This window comes from Theobroma cacao, chromosome 4 (genome assembly GCF_000208745.1).
Source record: "Theobroma cacao cultivar B97-61/B2 chromosome 4, Criollo_cocoa_genome_V2, whole genome shotgun sequence".
In the NCBI taxonomy this organism is placed as follows: domain Eukaryota; kingdom Viridiplantae; phylum Streptophyta; class Magnoliopsida; order Malvales; family Malvaceae; genus Theobroma; species Theobroma cacao.
The window spans coordinates 16,700,647-16,706,900 of NC_030853.1; positions in this window are offsets into that span (position 1 = coordinate 16,700,647).

The window sequence follows — 6,254 nt, forward strand, 5'->3', positions numbered from 1 at the left end:
TTATAAAATTATATATGGTACAAATTCTCATGTTAAAAAAATCTAATTGATCGAAATATAATAAGTTTGATATGTTCAAGGGATCGTCCATAATTACAAGAGGGAAAGTATGTCAACTATTCTGTTTGTTTGTATGTGAAATGATGAAAGTATTGTAAGTTACTTGAAGGTAATGTATACATCCGAGGAAAAAAGGGTCCTAAAAGCATTTATTTTTATTTAATGAAGGAGGACGTTGGCTACCGGAGGCTTATTTGGTACATGATGTGGTTAACCTTTGTGTTGACATGACAAATTAATGTCAATGGATAGGTAAATCCTACAAGTATTCTGCAGAGTTAATTTGAACTCACCCAACTCCATCAAACTTGTCAAAATGGTGTGTAAATTCAAGTGGTATATATGTAAAATCTTTACTGAACTTTTGAGGTCATGCATGATAATTTTGACTTTCTTTTATTTGTGATTTCGTTTACCGACCATTGCATCATGCCCCTTAAAACTTTTCGGTCAAGACACATGTGCATTATGTTTAATATAAACTATTTATATGCTCAATGTTAATTTTTCTTATAACTAATTTGAAGAAAATATTTGAGTTCACGTGCTACTTTGTAATTTGAAAAATACTGTTGAATTCAATTCACAATCATAATTATGTCCATTTAAGATTTAAGTTTCAATTCTCTTTCTTTCAAAACTATTGAAAAAGAAGGCCAAGCAATACATACATATATAATTATCATTTCTTTATCGTGTCTAAATCTTTTTCTTTGACTTAAGATACATGATCAATTTTAAACCACGTTCTTCTCTTTTCAAGGGTATTTCATATACGCAACGCTATTTTAAAAATATCAAGGCCAATAAAATGGCATTTCTGTAACAACTCATAAAACAGGTGGCAAATTCTTAACTTGCACTTACAAAAACCCCGTTACCCCTTCTCTGTACTCTCCAAAGAAAAACCTGCTCACCCTTTTCTTCTTCCTTTCTCTTGGAAACAACACTCCCCCCACCCCCCAAAAAAGGAAAGAAAAAAACAAAGGAAAAATGAGAATCCAAAAAACCTTCAAAAATTCATTGAAGAAAGCTCAAAGAAAATCATCAACATCAAGAAGAGCAAGAAATATAGCGAGAAGACGAGTTGTTCATGCACGTGGCTGCAAGAGAAGAAGCTTTGTCAAGTGTTCCAAGAAGGTTTCAGACAAGCTCAAAGCTCTCAAGAGTCTAATTCCTCATGTCCCAAATGGAAGTAACGAGATAGTTAAAGCAGAACAGCTGTTCCAAGAAACTGCAGATTACATCATTGTTTTGAAGACCCAAGCTTTTGTCCTGCAAAAGCTGATTGAGTTTTATGATGGGTCTAGAAATGAGCAGCAAAATGTTCAAGAAGAATCATCATAGTCATTAATTTGAACTTCTTTTTTTCTGTTTTCATTTTCATGCAAGACAAGAAGAAAAAAAAGAGAAAAAAAGAAGAAGAGAAGATCTTTTGGTACTTGTTTGATGGAGGAGAAAGTGAAGGAAAATGGAAAGGAAATGGAAAGGGTTTTTCTCGGAATATATTACATATATGCAAATTGCTGGACTTGCGAGGCATAGCCATGTTACATAAGAAATTTTTTCTCTTCTTTTCTCATTCTCTTGGCATGTTTAGATTTTAGGTGTGACTAGAAAAATTAAAAAAAAAAAAAGCAATCTCAGTAGAGTGCATTGGGATTTGGAATTTCCAATACTACTAGTAAAGATTTTCTTTTCTTAACGAGTATTAAATTATTGAAATTTGTTCATTTATTTGAAGAGACTATTTACAAGTTTTTAAACCATGGTGTTGCTTATTTTGCTCTGACACTAAACAGGAAAAATATCAATTTCTCATTAATACAGAAATTATTGCTGTATTTATGAATTATATATCCGATGTGAATTTTTTTTTTTTTAGATAGATGTCTCGAATTTAAGGGAGTGCAGAGAGAAAGAGTATGGGAAGGGAAGTATGATCTTTGACATAATTATCTTTAAGTAAAATGGGAAGAAGTGGCCCTTGTCATATGGGTGAAGGCATGCTTCTGTCTCTCCCCGTGGTTATGAATTGTGATGAAAGTGACTTGTTACTCAGCTGTGAAAGAAACCCACGTGCAAAAGCCAATTTTTTTGGTAAGAAAGCTTGCAGTTTGGCCCTCTCTCTCTCCTTTCATTCACATGGGATGGTGAGTGCTTGCCTCTTTATTTTTCTTCCAAATGTCTAATATCTGAATGTATATCAAGTACCGTCAATGATTGAGAAGATAAATTCTTTGTGGCAGATGGAGATATATATGCATGTAAAAATAATTGGGAATTTATGATTAACAGAACCAACCTTGATGATCATAGCACTAAAAAGTAGTTCAAGGATCTTTTACTAATTATTTAGTCCTCAACCATTCATCGTCATGTTTAGCATAATTTTTGGTTTCAATTATCTTTCTGGCACATAAAATTTCGGTGGATATAAGCCTTTTAATCTTGGCTTAACCTTTGAACAAACTTGTCATGGGTGTAATTTCGGCTTTAATGGTCAATAGAGTACCACCACACTTACACAATTACACTCTACCAACTCTGAATCAATTAGATTAGGGATTGAATCTCTCTCTCATCCCCTAATCTTGACAAGTCATGTTTCTGACAAGTAGTTCTCTCCAAAATTGGACCTTTCATTTTGGATAATCTCACCATCCTTACTCTCCAAAGTGGGCAAATGTATCATGGGATGCTTGTTTTGTCACGATCTAAATCAAGGGGCCACGATCGATGCATAAATCAAGGGGCCACGATTGATGCATGAATCCAACGAGCAGAGCCCACGAGACTCGAATAAGCTTCAGAATTTCCAAATCCATTTCAAATATGTTGCACAAATTCATCAATTTATATAACTATCACATGTTCATTTAGCACAAAACTTTCAAATTTACAATAAATGCTCCTTGGCACATAGATAATACAACAGTATTTTACACTGTTCATAAAGCCATACATTGACTCTATTAGCGGGTTCGTCGCATACAACCCATTAAACACAATAATGGCAACATAATGTCAACATGTTCTAGAAATAGTTTGAAAACTAAAACCGGAAACTAGAAGACAACATAAGTTCGAACTCAGTGGGGTAGACTCGTCAAGTGTAGAATGCCTACCATATGCCAAAATTGTCTATCTAGAGACGATGTTAGCCACGCAAATTTTGTAGCCTCTTTATCTGTGCACGCTAAAAATGATTTAGGTGAGTCATCTAATACTCAGTGAGTGGGAGCAAAGAACTCAAATATAACTTGTGCAGATAAATGTATTCAAATGCATTCACAATGTAGCCAAAATATTCCAACAAACATCTCTAACAATTGAGGTATACTGAAATTAACTTTGTAGGGTACTTACCATAATTACTGCTCAAACGACATTCTCATATATCATAACCAATGTAGCTAATCTCCGTAAGTAGTGCATATCAAATTAAGCTTACCTCGGAAGCCGTTATTAAATGTTAAGTTCCTCGGGCATCACATCATTGACCGGAACAATAGCAAAACCACACACATTATTGCTTACCTCAAAGTTTTTCCATCAAACACTAATCACATTTCATTCTCACATCAATAATCACATAGTCAACACTATAGCATGCTATTCACAAATGGTATCATCATAGTTGAAGCATAGTTAATAAGGGGTCTTCTTTGGACATGGTCAAATCACATACGATGGCCAACCGACGGAGTCAAATCACGTGCGGTGCTGAATCAATCAACAGAGAGTCAAATCACACACGATACTGAAGTAACCGACAGAGGCTCAAATCATGCATAGTACTGAAGTAACCTATAGAGGTTCAAATCATGTATGGTACTGAAGTAATTGACGGAGGTTCAAATCATGCATGATGCTAAGGCAACTAGTGAAGGTTCAAACTAAGCACAATGTAGAAGTAATTGGTGGAGGTTCAAATTACGCACATCGCTGAAATAGTTAGCAGAGAGTCAAATCATAATCACAGGGATAGGACTCTATTCAACCATAATTAAATTAACGTCGGGAATTCACCCATCGGACGAAACATAATCAACTTCTAAACCATCAAGCCATTAACAACTCATATATCATGTTTCACATAAAATGGTCATAGCTTATTAAGCTTTTCATGCTTTACTAATTCAACATCGAATTCTATATAATTCTACTCATCAAAGACATTAGCATAATGCTTCTCAAATTAACCATTCATCATAATAAACTTCTCCCACAAATATCACATAATTCTTCATATACATAGCAAGCTTAATAAATATTAATGTTATTCAACAGTTATTTCATTGGTCATAAAATCACAAGTAGCGAACCCTATGGCTGGGAGCACAAGAAAAACAGAGCATACATGCCACCATGTGGCTCACAACACAACACACATACATTATTTAACATATGCCAATAATTTACTAGCCTAGGGATAACTATCTAAGCATTAATTAACCAATCAAGTACCATGGTAGCACATTAACAATGCATTATGCATTACATGCATTAATTCAAGTACTCAAACAAGAAAACCCTACTCACAATGACAAGTGAAGGCTCCTCCATAGCCAAACTCGAACTTTCCCCCGTCACCAATAAATTCAACTAACTCAACAACGATTACAAACTCAATAATGCTCTAATAGCTTCATTTCCCCTTTGTACAAATCAAAATAATAATAATTTCTCAACTTTTAGCACATTTTCAACATTTAAAACTTACTATATTTCTAGCTATCCAATCCACATTTCACAAATCATATTTTCTTTAGGTTTTAAAGCTTAGGGTAGTTAGAATCTTACCTTTGATGTTAAACAAACCCAACCTTTAGCTCAATCAACCAACCAACTTAAGGAGAAGTTGTCACTAAAGCTGGAGCAACATATATTTCACATTACAATTGATTAAATTGAAAATCAATTAGTAAAAAGGTTTAATCCTACCTTTATAATGTTTTCTAAGTTCCAAATCATTTTAAACTAGCTCACAAATCCGATGGGAGACTTAGACTTTTAAAAGGGGTAGAGCATGAGAGTGTTTCCTTTTGTTCTCTAAATGAGAGGGATTGCCCAAAGTGCTTTATTTTTTTGCACTTTCCCATGCATCTATCGATAGATCCTTCATGATTTTAATCACTTGACCCTCCATCTATCCATAGATGGTGAGCTGAGCATCTTTAGATCATTCTCGTATTGCTTTCTATAGATAGATTCAACATATTTATCGATAGATAGTGTCCCAAAAGCTCTTAATTGCTCATGGGTGGATATTTATCGATAATTGTGCGAATATATTGATAGATGTTCTTTAGTTTATTACAAAACTCTTTTTAACTTTTATCTATCGATAGATTTAGAACATCTATCAATAGTTCTTGTTGAGACTCTAAATTTTCATAACTCCAAGCCTCCAAATTCATTTCTCTAAGTCCCCAATGCATTTTCATTTCAACCAACATCATAATCATCCATATAACTCAAGATTTTCATACACATACTCCAATATAATTCAAAATCCTACTTTAAACTTCGAACCATATAATTCAACATTCAAACTTAATATTTGTGGCCTAAGTACCACAGTTAACTTTCTCAAATACCACATATGCATTATATTGTCAAGGATTTCCAAATGTGTGAAAAAATTCAAAGTCATCCTTTATGGACATTCACATTATCAAAGGTATACAAATATACGCATTAAGTTTCAAATTAACTCATCAAATAGCTTAACTAGCATCACACATGCCATTTCATACTCCATAGCAAAGTCAGAGTGTTATATGTTTTGACCTTATAATTGTATCTTCTTAATTTATTGGATTGCAACTCATCGACCAAAGCTCGAAGAATCTATGATAACTATCTCTTATTGTATAGTTTAAAGAAAGATCGTAAGTACGTGGAACCAAAAAGAGTCCTTTAATTCCTAAATGTCATGTTGGTATTTACATAAGATGTTTTGATAGCTTATAAAGGAGCATATCTGAACAACTTAATTTTCATCCATTTTTTTGTTAACAACATTTCATAACCTGCTAATGCCCAAACCAAGTGCTAATCCCAATCCCATGCCAAGCCCAGATGCCTTTTGAAAGGGACTTGTTTTCATCCTTCTACATGATTCTGTTGAAATATATATATATATACATATATATATGTATACATATATATATGTATATATACTATTA